The sequence below is a fragment of the Trachypithecus francoisi genome, unplaced genomic scaffold (assembly GCF_009764315.1).
Source record: "Trachypithecus francoisi isolate TF-2019V2 unplaced genomic scaffold, Tfra_2.0 Lachesis_group12, whole genome shotgun sequence".
Lineage (NCBI taxonomy): Eukaryota > Metazoa > Chordata > Mammalia > Primates > Cercopithecidae > Trachypithecus > Trachypithecus francoisi.
Genome location: NW_022681457.1, coordinates 79,329,381 through 79,345,362, shown reverse-complemented (window position 1 = coordinate 79,345,362; position 15,982 = coordinate 79,329,381). Strand labels below are relative to the sequence as shown.

At 46.1% G+C, this 15,982-nt stretch overlaps 1 protein-coding gene across 3 annotated transcripts in view; it reads right to left on the bottom strand.

Moving 5' to 3' along the window:
- ZSWIM5 (zinc finger SWIM-type containing 5) overlaps positions 1-15,982 on the bottom strand; it is a 189,827-nt gene that overhangs the window by 56,757 nt on the left and 117,088 nt on the right. The window lies entirely within an intron of this gene.

The following is a 15,982-nucleotide window of genomic DNA, read 5'->3' as shown; positions in this document are numbered from 1 at the left end:
CCCACATTCCCTTGGTGGCAAGTCAACTGCGGGGACACCTGCTTTGGCTGGTCACCCACATTGCAGCCCTGGGCTGCTCACCCATGCCCTTCTCTGTTTCTACCTTTCTCTTTAAACTTACCTCCTTCACCATGGGCAACCTTCCACCCTCCATTCCCCCTTCTTCTCCCTTAGCCTGTGTTCTTAAAAACCTAAAACCTCTTCAACTCACACCTGACCTAAAACCTAAACACCTTATTTTCTTCTGCAACACCTCCTGGCACCAATACAAACTTGATAATGACTCTAAATGGCCAGAAAACGGCACTTTTGATTTCTCCATCCTACAAGACCTAGATAATTTTTGTCGAAAAATGGGCAAACGGTCTAAGGTGCCTTACATCCGGGCATTTTTCATATTTCGTCCCCTCCCTAGTCTCTGTTCTCAATGCGATTCCTCCCAAATCCTCCTTTCCCTCCTGTCTGTCCCCTCAGTCCCAACCCCAAGCGTCGCTGAGTCTTTCCAATCTTCCTTTTCTACAGACCCATCTGATCTCTCCCCTCCTCCCCAGGCTGTTCGTCGCCAGGCCGAGCCAGGTCCCAATTTTTCCTCAGCCTCCACTCCTCCACTCTATAATCCTTCTATCACCTCCCCTCCTCACACCTGGTCCAGTTTATAGTTTGGTTCCGTGACTAGCTCTTTCCTACCTGCCCAACAATTTCCTCTTACAGAGGTGGCTGGAGCTGAAGGCACAGTCAGGGTACATGTGCCTTTTTCTCTATTAGACCTCTCTCAGATCAGTCAGGGTTTAGGCTCTTTCTCATCAGATCCCACTAAATATATACAGGGAATTCAGATATCTAACTCTGTCCTACAATTTAACCTGGAGTGACTTAAACTTTATCCTAACTTCTAACCTCTCCCTAGATGAACGGGCAAGAGTTTTTTCTCTAGCCCAATCTCACACTGACAACCGCCGGCTCCACGAGCCAGAGCTCCAGGAAGGCGTTAGAGCAGTTCCCCGAGAGGATCCCCAATGGAACTATCAGGCAGATTCCCCAGGTATAGTTAGGCGAGATTACATGATTTCCTGCCTAGCTGAAGGGCTTAAAAAGGCAGCTTACAAAGCTGTTAATTATGACAAGCTTAAAGAAACTACCCAAAGAAAAGAAGAAAACCCAGGCCAGTTCACGGCCGGCTTAGCAGCAACCCTTAGATGCTTTACCACCCTAGACCCAGAGGGGCCAGAGGTCACCTTATTCTTAATATGCATTTCATCACCCAATCCGCTCCTGACATTAGGAAAAAACCCCAGAAGTTAGATTCCGGCCCTCAAACCCTACAACAGGACTTAATTAACCTTGCCTTCAAGGTGTACAGTTATAACAGAGAAGAGGCAGCCAAACAACAACGCATCTATGAGTCACAGCTACTTGCCTCCAATGTAAGACAACCCACAACCACGTCTCCAGCATACAAAAACTTCAGAACACCCAAGCCACGGCTCCCAGGGGCTCCTTCAAAACCTCCTCGTGGACCTTGCTTCAAATGCCAAAAGCCTGGCCACTGGGCCTTGGAATGCCCGCAGCCCGGGATTCCTCCTAAGCCATGCCCTGTCTGTACGGGCCTCCACTGGAGGTCAGACTGTCTGACTCACATCGCTGCTGCTCCTAAAGCCCCTGGAGCCCAAACCCAATGTTCCTTGGCCAACTCCTTCCCAGATCGCCTCAGCTTAGCAACTGAAGACTGACGCTGCCTGCTCGCCTCGGAAACCCCCTGGACCAGCATGGATGCCGAGCTTTGGGTAACTCTTACAGTGGAGAGGGTAAGTCGTCCCCCGTTTAATTGATACAGGGGCTACCCACTCCACATTACCTTCTTTTCAAGGGCCTGTTTCCCTTGCCCCTGTAACTGTTGTGGATATTGACAGCCAAGCTTCAAAACCCCTTAAAACTCCCTCACCCTGGTGCCAACTTGGACAACATTATTTTATGCACTTTTATCCCCACCTGCCCAGTTCCCTATTAGGCTGAGACATTTAAACCAAATTATCTGCTTTCCTGACTATTCCTGGACTACAACCACATCTCACTGCTGCCCTTCTTCCTAACCCAAAGCCTCCTTTGCATCTTCTTGTATACCTCACCTTAACCACAAGTATGGGATACCTCTACTCCCTCCCTGGCAACTGATCACATGCCCATTACTATCCCATTAAAACCTAATCACGCTTACCCCGCTCAATGCCAGTATCCCATCCTGCAGCAGGCTTTAAAAGGATTAAGCCTGTTATCACTCGCCTGCTAGAGCATGGGCTTCTAAAACCTATAAACTCTCCTTACAATTCCCCCATTTTACCTGTCCAAAAATCGGGTAAGTCTTACAGGTTAGTTCAGGATCTGCACCTTATCAACCGAATTGTTTTGCCTATCCACCCTGTAGTGCCCAACCCGTACACTCTTTTGTCCTCAATACCTTCCTCTACAACTCACTATTCCGTTTTGTTCTTAAAGATGCTTTTTTCACTATTCCCCTGCACCCCTCATCCCAGCCTCTCTTTGCTTTTACCTGGACTGACCCTGACACCCATCAGTCCCAGCAGCTTACCTGGGATGTGATGCCTCAAGGTTTCAGGGATAGCCCTCATTACTTCAGCCAAGCTCTTTCTCATGATTTACTTTCTTTCCACTCCTCTGCTTCTCACCTTATTCAATATATTGATGACCTTCTACTTTGTAGCCCCTCCTTTGAATCTTCTCAGTAAGACACTCTCCTGCTCCTTCAACATTTATTCTCCAAAGGATATCGGGTATCCCCCTCCAAAGCTCAAATTTCTTCTCCATCTGTTACCTACCTCAGCATAATTCTTCGTAAAAACACACATGCTCTCCCTGATGATCGTGTCCAACTGATCTCTCAAATCCTAACACCTTCTCCAAAACAACAACTCCTTTCCTTCCTCAGCATGGTTGGATACTTTCACCTCTGGATACTTGGTTTTGCCATCCTAATAAAACCATTATATAAACTCACAAAAGGAAACCTAACTGACCCCATAGATCCTAAATCCTTTCACCACTCCTCTTTCTATTCCTTGAAGACAGCTTTAGAGACTGCCACCACGCTAGCTCTCCCTGACTCATCCCAGCCCTTTTCATTACACACAGCCAAAGTGCAGGGCTGTGCAGTCAGAATTCTTACATGAGGATCAGGACCATGCCCTGTAGCCTTTTTGTCCAAACAACTTGACCTTACTGTTTTAGGCTGGCCATCATGTCTCTGTGCAGCAGCTGCCACCACCCTAATACTTCTAGAGGCCCTCAAAATCACAAACTATGCTCAACTCACTCTCTACAGCTCTCATAACTTCCAAAATCGATTTTCTTCCTCACACCTGATGCATATACTTTCTGTTCCCTGGCTCCTTCAGCTATACTCACTCTTTGTTGAGTCTCCCACACTTACCATTGTTCCTGGCCCAGACTTCAATCCAGCCTCCCACATTATTCCAGATACCACACCTGACTCCCATGACTGTATCTCTCTGATCGACCTGACATTCACCCTATTTCCCCATATTTCCTTCTTTCCTATTCCTCACCTGATCACATTTGGTTTACTGATGGTAGTTCCACCAGGCCTAATCACCACTCACCAGCAAAGGCAGCTATGCTATAGTATCTTCCACATCTGTCTTTGAGGCCACCGCTCTGCCCGCCTCCACTACCTCTCAGCAAGCCCAACTCATTGCCTTAACTCAGGCCCTCACTCTTGCAAAGGCACTACATGTCAATATTTACACTGACTCTAAATATGCCTTCCATATCCTGCATAATCATGCTGTTATATGGGCAGAAAGAGGTTTCCTCACTACACAAGGGTCCTCTATCATTAATGCCTCTTTAACAAAAACTCTTCTCAAGGCTGCTTTACTTCCAAAGGAAGCTGGAGTCATTGACTGCAAGAGCCATCAAAAGGCATCAGATCCCATTGCTCTAAGCAACGTTTATGCTGATAAGGTGGCTAAAGAAGCAGCTAGCATTCCAACTTCTGTACCTCATGGCCAGTTTTTCTCCTTCTCATCAGTCACTCCCACCTACTCCCCTGCTGAAACTTCCACCTATCAATCTCTTCCCACACAAGCAAATGGTCCTTGGACCAAGGAAAATATCTCCTTCCAGCCTCACAGGCCCATTCTATTTTGTCGTCATTTCATAACCTCTTTCACGTAGGTTACAAGCCGCTAGCCCATCTCTTAGAACCTCTCATTTCCTTCCCATTGTGGAAATCTATCCTCAAGGAAATCACTTCTCAGTGTTCCATCTGCTATTCTACTACCCCTCAGGGATTGTTCAGGCCCCCTCCCTTTCCTACACATCAAGTTTGGGGATTTGCCCCTGCCCAGGACTGGCAAATTGATTTTACTCACATGCCCCGAGTCAGAAAACTAAAATACCTCTTGGTCTGGGTAGACACTTTCACTGGATGGGTAGAGACCTTTCCCACAGGGTCTGAGAAGGTCACCGCAGTTAGACATAACTTCCCTTCTGTTAGACGTAATTCCTCGGTTTAGCCTTCCCACCTCTATACGGTCTGATAATGGACAGGCCTTTACTAGTCAAATCACCCAAGCAGTTTCTCAGGCTCTTGGTATTCAGTGGAACCTTCGTATCACTTACCATCCTCAATCTTCAGGAAACGTAGAACGGACTAATGGTCTTAATTTTAAAGACACACCTCACCAAGTTCAGCCTCCAACTTAAAAAGGACTGGACAGTACTTTTGCCTCTTGTCCTTCTCGGAATTAGAACCTGTCCTTGAGATGCTACAGGGTACAATCCATTTGAACTTTTATATGGATGCACTTTCTTGCTCGGTCCCAACCTCATCCCAGACACCAGCCCTCCAGGCAACTATCTTTCAGTCCTCCTGAAGGCTAGACAGGAAATTCACCAGGCTGCTAATCTTCTCTTGCCTACTCCAGATTCTCAGCCATATGAAGACACCCTAGCTGGACGATCAGTTCTTGTTAAGAATCTGCCCCTCAAACTCTACAACCTCAATGGATCAGACCCTACTTAGTTATCTATAGTACCCCAACTGCCGGCTGCCTGCAGGATCCTCCCCACTGGGTTCACCGTTCCAGGATAAAGCTGTGTCCGTCGGACAGCCAGCCTAATCTCTCCTCTTCCTCCTGGAAGTTGCAAGTATTCTTCCCTACTTCCCTTAAACTCACTCGCATTTCTGAAGAGCAGTAATAACCCTTATGAGCCTAATACATCCCTTCATTCTATTAGGTCTGTTCATCCTTACCCTACTTTTTGCAACAGGGCTTTACAAAGTGACCCCCACTACTCGGACTGAGCCCCAAAAACTAGTCATCTCTACTATCTTCTGTCTAGTCATACTCCTATTCACCATTCTCAACTACTCATAAATGCCTTACTCTTGTTTACACTGCCGGTTTACACTGTTTCTCCAAGCCATCATAGCTGATATCTCGGTGCTATCCCTAAGCTGCCACTCTTAACTCTCTCTTAGATGATCTTTGCTGGCAGGGGACCCTCCAATACTTTCACCCTGATGAAGTTCTATTCTTTACTTTTATACTCACTCGTATTCTCATTCCCACTCTTATGCCACCCTCTACCTCTCCCCAGCTATCTCTAACACACTATCAATCTTACCCACTCTCTCCTAGCCGTTTCTAATCCCTCCTCAGCAAACAACTGCTGGCTTTGCATTTCCCTTTCTTCCAGCGCCTACACAGCTGTCCCCACCTTACATACAGACTGGGCAACATCTCCTGTCTCCCTACACCTCTGAGCTTCCTTTAACAGCCCTCATCTTTACCCTCCTGAAGAACTCATTTACTTTCTAGGCAGGTCCAGCAAGACCTCCCCAGACATTTCACATCAGTAAGCTGCCGCCCTCCTCCACACTTACTTAAAAAACCCTTCTCCTTATATCAACTCTACTCCCACCATATTTGGACCCCTCACAACACAAACTACTATTCCTGTGGCCGCTCCCTTATGTATCTCTCGGCAAAGACCCACTGGAATTCCCCTGGGTAACCTTTCACCTTCTCGGTATTCCTTCACTCTTCATCTCCAAAGCCCAACTACACACATCACTGAAACAACTGGAGCCTTCCAGCTCCGCATTACAGATAAGCCCTCTATCAGTACTGGCAAACTTAAAAACATTAGCAGTAATTATTGCTCAGGAAGACACTTACTCTGTATTTCACTCCATCCTTGGCTACCTTCCCCTCGCTCGTCAGACTCTTCTCCCAGGCCCTCTTCTTGTTTACTTATACCCAGCCCCGTAAATAACAGTGAAAGGTTGCTCGTAGACACTCAACGTTTTCTCATACATCATGAAAATCGAACCTCCCCCTCTACCCAGTTACCCCATCAGTCCCCATGACAACCTCTGATGGTTGCCACCCTAGCTGGATCCCTAGGAGTCTGGGTATATGACACCTCTTTCGGCACTCCTTCTCACCTTTTTACTTTGCATCTCCGGTTTTGCCTTGCACAAGGTTTCTTCTTCCTCTGTGGATCCTCTACCTACGTGTGTCTACCTGCTAACTGGACAGGCACATGCACACTAGTTTTCCTTACTCTCAAAATTCTATTTGCAAATGGGACCGAAGAGCTCCCTGTTCCCCGCATGACACCGACACGACAAAAAAAAGTTATTCCACTAATTCCCTTGCTTGTTGGTTTAGGACTTTCCCCCTCCACTATTGCTCTTGGTACTGGAATAGCAGGCATTTCAACCTCTGTCATGACCTTCCATAGCCTCTGTAATGACTTCTCTGCTAGCATCACAGACATATCACAAACTTTATCAGTCCTCCAGACCCACGTTGACTCTTTAGCTGCAGTTGTCCTCTAAAACCGCCAAGGCCTTGACTTACTCACTGCTGAAAAAGGAGGACTGTATATTTTTAAATGAAGAGTGTTGTTTTTACCTAAATCAGTCTGGCCTGGTATATGACAACATAAAAAAAACTCAAGGATAGAGCCCAAAAACTCGCCAACCAAGCAAGTAATTACGCTGAACCCCCTTGGGCACTCTCTAATTGGATGTCCTGGGTCCTCCCAATTCTTAGTCCTTTAATACCTATTTTCTCCTTCTTTTATTTGGACCATGTATCTCCGTTTAGTTTCTCAATTCATCCAAAACCGTATCCAGGACATCACCAACCATTCTATACAACAAATGCTCCTTCTAACAACCCCACAATATCACCCCTTACCACAAAATCCTCCTTCAACTTGACCTCTCCCACTCTAGGTTCCCACGCCGCCCCTAATCTCGCTCAAAGCAGCCCTGAGAAACATCACCCATTATCTCTCCATGCCACCCCCCAAAAAATTTTTGCTGCTTCAACACTTCAATACTATTTTATGTTATTTTTCTTATTAATATAAGAAGGCAGGAATGTCAGGCCTCTGAGCCCAAGCTAAGCCATCGTATCCCCTGTGACCTGCACATACGTTCAGATGGCCCGAAGCAAGTGAAGAATCACAAAAGGAGTGAAAATGGCCAGTTCCTGCCTCCATTGATGACATTCCACCACAAAAGAAGTGAAAATGGCTGGTCCCTGCCTTTACTGATGACATTACCATGTGAAATTCCTTCTCTTGGCTCATCCTGGCTCAAAAGCTCCCCCACTGAGCACGCTGTGACCCCCACCCCTGCCAGCCTGGGAACAACCCTCTTTGACTGTAATTTTCCACTACCTACCCAAATCTTATAAAACCTCCCCACCCCTATCTCTCTTCATTGAGTCTCTTTTTGAACTCAGCCCGCCTGCACCCAGGTAAAATAAACAGCCTTTTTGCTCACACAAAGTCTGTTCAGTGGTCTCTTCACACAGACACGCGTGACACTTCCCACTCTTCCTGCCCCTTTCCAAAGGCAGAGGAGCCTCCCATGGCCGCCACTACCACAGGCCCATGAGGAGTACTGCTAGACTACCACTTAAGGCCCAAGGCCTCTCCAGTCAGCTTGTGGTGAATGCTGCCTGGCTTGGGACTCACCCTTCAGGGCAGTGAACTCTCCAATGGCCCAAGGCAGGTCTAGAAAAGCCATCCAAGAGCCAAGTCCTGGAATTGAGGACCCCAAGAGGCCACTTGGTGCTCTAGACCCTGTGGCTGAGCTGGTACCTAAGGTGCAAGACAAAGTCCCCTTTGTTTTTACTTCCACTTTTCTCAAGTGGAAGGCATCTTGCCCCATAGCCACCATAGCTGGGAATGTCCTGAGACTCACCTTAAGCCAGCAAGTTTCAGAGTCTCACCCAAGGTTCTCAATGTAGTACATGGGTATCACTGCTGGTTATTCAGGGCCCCCAGGGCTCTTCAGTTAGCAGGCAATGAATCCTGTCAGGACTAGTTCCTTCCCTTCAAAGACAGCAGGCTCCTTTCTGGACCAAGGTGTGTCAAGAAATGTAGTACAGGGAGCTAGGGCCTGGAAAGGGGGCTTCACGACTCTGACTGGTACCCTATCCTGGTGTGGGTGAGCTGGTATCCAAGATGCGAGACAAACTCATCCCACTCTTCCCTCTCCTCTCCTCAAGCAAAGGGACAGGGCCTCTTTTGGAGCTGTAAGCTGAACTGCCTGGGGTTAAGGGAAGGGTAATGCCATCACTCCCTCAGCTACCCCAGCTGGTGTCTCAGTAGGTCATATGTCTCCCCACAGTCGACTGTCTCTGGGCCCAGTTCAGCATTAGGACTTGCCTAGGAGTTGCAGTCCTTGCAGCCTAGACTGCCTTTCGAGTTTATTTAAGGCCCCAGAGCACTTTAGCCCACAGATGTGAGGCTTGCTGGAACTCAAGTTTGGACTGCTGGGACTGGCAATTCCTCTTTGGCTAGGGCCGATTTAAATGCTCTCTCTATGGAGAGGTGTCAGCTGAGTTTGGTCTGGTTTTGTTTTCTGTTATAATAGCGCAGCACTGAGTTTAATGTCTCAGAAATGCTGCAATTTATGTTTTCCCAATGCACCAAAATGTTTTCCACACGATGCTATGACTGCAGGGCGACTGGGCAGGTGTGGACTGGTGATTCAAGACTTTTTCCTACTTCCTCAGTGCCTCTTTTAGCAATATGAAGTTAAAACCACGTATTGTGAGTGCTCACCTGATTTTTGGTTCTTATGGGGGTACTTTTTTTGTGTGTAGATGGTTCTTAGATTGGTGTCCTCATTTGAGGAGGTAGGAAACAAATGGTGTAGCCTTCTATTCTGCCATCTTGTTCTGCCTCCTTCCTCAATCTTTCTTTTTGGATAAGAGAAACTGAAGTCCTGGCCAGGATGCTGTATCCCAGAGAATCTTGGGGTATGGAGTTACCAGAGCAAATCACGACTAGGGAATAGAGTAATGCTAGAGGCAGAGCTGGAAGTATAGTCAAATCTGAGTAACCAATCCCAAAAAGACAAGGCAATGTCTAGCTACAAACACATATAGGGACTAACATAAGAAATGGTTTCAGGGAAGTGGGGAGCAGAGCAAAGCTTGGATCTGTTCTTAAAATTCAAAGCAGGCAGCTAGCAGTTTTAGGAATTTTATTCCTGCTGTTTTAGGTTTGTTTTGGTGAGGAATGGGGTTAAAGAGAAAGGTGAAGGAAAATGTTCTAAGTGTTTAAAGACTTAGCAGGGAACAGAAATACGATTTCAAGCATCATTTTTATCTAAAATTTTTTATTCCAAAAATTCTAACTTTCTCCCTCAGTTCCAGGTCCATATATTTAACTGTTTATCAGAATTCTTTATCTAAATGTCCTAGAAGTATCTCAAACTTAAATTTATCTTCCTCCTAAATTCATTTATCCTCTTTTGTTCCTTAATGAATGGCAACATCATTATCAAAACCATCAATGCCATCATAGCTAGACATTCTGGAATTCAGTTTTATGTCTTCTTCTTCACTCCTCACTCATCCAATACACTTGGGTTTTCAGTCCAGTCCATTTTACCTCTATGATATCTCCTTTTTGTATCATTGCTTATACCAGTACTGGTTAAAAAATAGATCAGGAAAGGGCCTGTAGAATACTATGGAACCTGTCATGGAAAGCTAATATAAGTATGGGATAAACACGTATACAGAAGTAGTAGTTCCTGGGGAAGGTTGAGAATCACATCTCGAGTTGATTGTGGCAACTGCAGCCTAATTTCAGACAAAAATTAAGATATGGGAATGGGAAGTGTAATGAGGAGTATAGGTTTCTTCAGCACAGTAGTAATGAGGGAAGAGGGTTGTTTTGGTGACAGTTGTGGTGACAAAGGCCAATACTGGTCCTGAACCAAGGCAGCCAGTTCAAGAAGAGGCAAGAGAGCTTGGAAATAATTCTGGGGGAAAAGATAGTGGGAATGAGGCACAAAAGCAGGCCATAGCCCAGCTGTCAGGGTACAGAGCTATTCTTCTCTCTGGTGCTACAGGCCTGGGGGATGGGGGCAGAACTCAGGTCTCAAAAAGGAGGTCAGAGAAGTAGAACAGCCTCTCTGTGTGGGATAAGAAGAAATATAGAGAGCTACTCTTTGACAGTATCACTCAAATAGAGAGAGCTCAGTTATTATATAAACACTGCAACTTTGAGTGTAAAGCAACATAACATTTTTGCTAGTTAGCAAGAGCTCCTGAAAGCCTGACTGTTCTTTCTTTATTCCTTTTAATTTTTTTTTTTTTTTTTTTTTTGAGACAGGGTCTTACTCTGTTGTCCATGCTGAGGACAGTAGCATGACACCGTTTATTGCAGCCTCGACATCCTGGGCTCAAGCAATTCTCCTGCGTCAGCTTCCCAAGTAGCTGGGACCACAAGCACACACCACCATGCACGGCTAATTTTTTTATTTTCTGTAGAGATGAGGTCTCACTATGTTGTTCAGGCTGTTCTCCTGGACTCCGGCAATCCTGTTGCCTTGACCTCCCAAAGTGTTGGGATTACAGGCGTGAGCCACCATGCCCAGCTCTGACTGTTCTTTCTGAGGTTGTTTGTAGGACTTGATTGGCTCTGTTGAACAACTGGGAAAGGCAGGTCCTTTGGCATGTGGACTACTCTACTATACAGGCCACCCACCCAGTCTTATTGCCTCTTCCACACTAGTAGTTAAGTTATTGTGTTAGTCCGTTCTTGCACTGCTATAAATAAATAACTGAAACTGGGTAATTTATAAAGAAAAGTTTAATTGGATCACCGTTCCACAGGATATACAGGAAGCATGTCTGGGGAGGCCTCAGGAAACTTACAAGACAAAGGGGAAGCAGGCATGTCTTACCTGGCTGGTGCAGAAGGAAGAGAGAGAAGTGGCAGGTGCTAAACACTTTTATTTATATTTATTTATTATTTTGAGACAAAGTCTGGTTCTATCACCAGGCTGGAATGCAGTGGTGCAATTTTGGTTCACTGCAATCTCTGCCTCCTGGGCTCAAGCCATTCTCCCACCTCAGCCTCCCAAGTAGCTGGGACTACAGTTACGCACCACAATGCCCAGCTAATTTTTTAATTTTTTGTGGAGACAGGGTTTTTCCATGTTTCCTGGGCTGTTCTCAAACTCTTGTGTGCAAGCAATCCACCCACCTTGGCTTCCCAAAGTGCTGGGATTACAGGTGTGAGCCTCTGCACCCAGCCTACACACTTTTAAATAACCAGATCTCATGAGAACTCACTCACTATCATGAGAACAGCAAGGGGTAAATCCACCTCCATGATCCAATCACCTCCCATCATGCCCCTTCTCCAACAGTGGGGATTACAAATTCAATATGAGATTTGGGTAGGGACACAAATCCAAACCATATCATTCTGCCCCTGGCCCCTTCTGAATCTCATATCCTTCTTACATTGCAAAATACAATCATCCCTTCTCAACAGTCCCCCAAGTCTTAACTCATTTCAGCATTAACTCAAAAGTCCACTGTCCAAAATCTCATCCGAGACAAGGCAAGTCCCTTCCACCTATGAGCCTGTAAAATCAAAAACAAGTGAGTTACTTCCAAGATACAATGGAAATATAAGCATTGGGTAAATACACCTGCCATTTCAAAAGGGAGCAATCAGCCAAAAGAGAGGGGCTACAGGCCCCAGGCAAGTCCAAAACCCAGCAGGGCAGTCACTAAACCTTAAAGCTCCAAAATAATTCCCTTTGACTCCAAGTCTCACATCCACATCACAGTGATGCAATGGGTGGGCACCTAAGTCCTTGAGCAGCTCCACCCACTGAGAGCTCAGCTCCCATGGCTGCTTTCAAGGGCTAGTATTGAGTGCCTGTGGCTTTTCCAAGTGCACAGTATAAGCTATTGGTGGACATACCATCCTGGGATCTGGAGGACAGCAGCCCCCTTCTCACAGCTCCACTAGGCAGTGCTCCAGTGGGGAATTTGTGTGGGGGCTCCAACCCACATTTCCCCTCCACACTGCCCTATAGAGGCTCTCTATGAAGGCTTTGCCCCTGCAGCAGACTTTTGCCTGGACATCCAGGCGTTTTCGTATATCCTGTGAAATCTAGGCAAAGGCTCCCAAGCCTCAACTCTTGACCACTGTGCTTAACACCATGTGGAAGCCGCCAAGGCTTATGGCTTGCACCCTCTGAAGCAGCGGCCTAAGACATATCTGGGGCCCTTTTAGCCACAGTCGGAGCTGAAGTCGCTGGGATGCAGGGAGCAGTGTCCTAAGGAGCAGGGTAGCGGAGCCCTGGGCCTGGCCTATGAAACCATTCTTTCCTCCTAGGTCTCTGGGCCTGTGATGGGAGGGGCTACCATGAAGGTGTCTGAAATGCTTTTGAGACATTTTCCTCATTGTCTTGTCTTTACTTAAGCAAATTTCTGTAGCCAGCTTGAATTTCTCCCCTGAAAGGGGGAATTCTTTTCTACCATATGGCCAGGCTGCAAGTTTTCCAAACTTTTACACTCTGTTTCCCTTTTAAATATAATTTCTAGTTTTAGGTTAGTTTTTGTTTGTTTGTTTGTTTCTTTTTTTTTTCTCATGAATATGAGTTGAGGTTGCTAAAAGCAATCAGGCTGGCTACATCGTCAACTCTGTTGCACAGAAATTTCTTCTGCCAGGTACCCCAAATCACCACTCTCAAGTTCAAAGTTCCACAGATCCCAAGGGCAGGGGCACAGTGCCTCAGACATCTTTGCTCCATTTCCCAAAAAGCACCCCATATTCATCTGAGACCATCTCAGCATGGACTTCACTGTCAACATCACTATCAGCATTTTGGTCACAACAATTTAACAAGTGTCTAGGAAGTTCCAAACTTTCCTTCATCCTCCTGTCTTCTTCTAAGCCCTCCACACTTTTCTAACCTCTGCCCGTTACCCGGTTCCAAAGCTGCTTTCACATTTTCAGGTATCTTTATGGCAACGCCTGACTTTCCAGTACCAATTTTTTGTATTGGTACATTCTTGCACTGCTATAAGAAAATACCTGAGAATGGGTAATTTATTTTTAAAAACAAGGTTTAACTGGCTCATGGTTCTGCAGGCTGTACAGGAAGCATGGCTTGGGAGGCCTCAGGAAACTTAAAATCATGGTGGAAGGCAAAGGGGAAGCAGGCACATCTTTTTTTTTTTTTTTTGAGACGGAGTCTCGCTCTGTCACCCAGGCTGGAGTGCAGTGGCCGGATCTCAGCTCACTGCAAGCTCCGCCTCCCGGGTCTACGCCATTCTCCTGCCTCAGCCTCCCGAGTAGCTGGGACTACAGGCACCCGCCACCTCGCCCGGCTAGTTTTTTGTATTTTTTTAGTAGAGACAGGGTTTCACTGTGTTAGCCAGGATGGTCTCGATCTTCTGACCTCGTGATCCGCCCGTCTCGGCCTCCCAAAGTGCTGGGATTACAGGCTTGAGCCACCGCGCCCGGCCAGCAGGCACATCTTACATGGCTGGAGCAGGAGGAAGAGAGAGAAGGGGCAGGTGCTTACACACTTTTCAATAACTGGATCTTGTGAAAACTCACTCATTATCAGGAGAACAGAAAGGGGGAAGGATATCTGCCCCCATGATCCACTCACCTCCCACAAGGCCCCTCCTCCAACGTGGGAGATTACAACTGGATATGACATTTGAGCAGGGACGCAAATCCAAACTGTATCAGTTATCGTCCAAATGAGAAAGGTAGTTTAGGGAAACTCAAAAAACTTTAGAGAAATTCAAAAATTCTTAAGTCAAATGAATCTAGGTTATAAACAACTTCCTTATTTATAAAGTAGAAATTATTATACCCCACAAAGTAGTTTTGAAGGCTAAATGAATTAACATATATAAAGTCCTCTGTGGACAGAAAACCAAACACTGCATGTTCTCACTCATAGGTGGGAACTGAACAATGAGAACACTTGGACACAGGAAGGGGAACATCACACCCTGGGGCCTGTTGTGGGGTGCAGGGCAGGGGGAAGAATAGCATTAGGAGAAATACCTAATGTAAACGATGAGTTAATGGGTGCAGCAAACCAACATGCCACATGTATACCTATGTAAAAAACCTGCACGTTGTGCACATGTACCCTAGAACTTAAAGTATAATAAAAATAAAAAATAAAGTGCTTTGCATGATGCTTGGAACACAGTGGGATCTAAAAAGTAAAATGAAAACTAGTTTATATAACTCTTCTTCTTAAAATTTTTCTTTTTCCTTTTTTTTTTTTTTTTTTTTGAGATGGAGTCTCGCTCTGTCACCCAGGCTGGAGTGCAGTGGCATGCTCTCGGCTCACTGCAGCCTCCACCTCCCAGGTTCAAGCAATTCTCCCACCTCAGCCTCCAAAGTAGCTGGGATTACAGGCATGCACCATCATGCCTGGATGATTTTTGTATTTTTAGTAGAGACAGGGTTTCACCATGTTGGCCAGGCTGGTCTTGAACTCCTGACCTCAAGTGATCCACCCACCTTGACCTCCCAAAGTGCTGGGATCACAGGCGTGAGCCACCGTGCCTGGCCCCTTCTTTAAAATTGTCAATGGTTTTCTAGATTAGGCTTCTACAATCTCATTTCATTATAAAAACAAGCATTTGTTTCAGACCTGTCTGTTGTTGCTACTAGGTTATAAGCTACTTTAAAAACCATGTCTGTTTTAGACCCTCAACAATCAGAACTACTCCCTGCACATGGTACTTAATAAATTTGTTGAATGAATGAGTGAAAATAAACTCTTTCTCCATTAATGCACCCCCAATATATAGTTCATATGCACAATGCTAACACATGCTCCTTAGGATAACTCTGATGCTAATGTAGGGTCCTGAAATATCAAGAGAATTCTCATATCCATCTCAATTCACTGAATGATACAAATTATTTTGTGCTTCCTTTCACTGTTTGAATACTTCAGGCTCCTAGGGACAGGGACTGCACCGACAAAGTCCATAAACTAGACCAATATATAATACTATCATTCTCTGTTCTTTTTCACCAAAATCTTTTTGAGATACACAGTTGGACTGCTTTAAGAAACCTAGAGTTGGCCGGGCGCGGTGGCTCAAGCCTGTAATCCCAGCACTTTGGGAGGCCGAGGCGGGGGGATCACAAGGTCAGGAGATCGAGACCATCCTGGCTAACACGGTGAAACCCTGTCTCTACTAAAAAGTACAAAAAGCTAGCCGGGCGAGGTGGCGGGCGCCTGTAGTCCCAGTTACTCGGGAGGCTGAGGCAAGAGAATGGCGTGAACCCAGGAGGCAGAGCTTGCAGTGAGCTGAGATCTGGCCACTGCACTCCAGCTTGGGTGACAGAGTGAGACTCCGTCTCAAAAAACAAACAAAAAAAAAGAAACCTAGAGTTGGCCGGGTACGGTGGCTCAAGCCTGTAATCCCAGCACTTTGGGAGGCCGAGACAGGCGGATCACGAGGTCAGGAGATCCAGACCATCCTGGCTAACATGGTGAAACCCTGTCTCCACTAAAAAAAAAAAAAAAATACAAAAAACTAGCCAGGCGAGGTGGTGGGCGCCTGTAATCCCAGCTACTCGGGAGGCTGAGGCAGGAGAATGGCGTAAA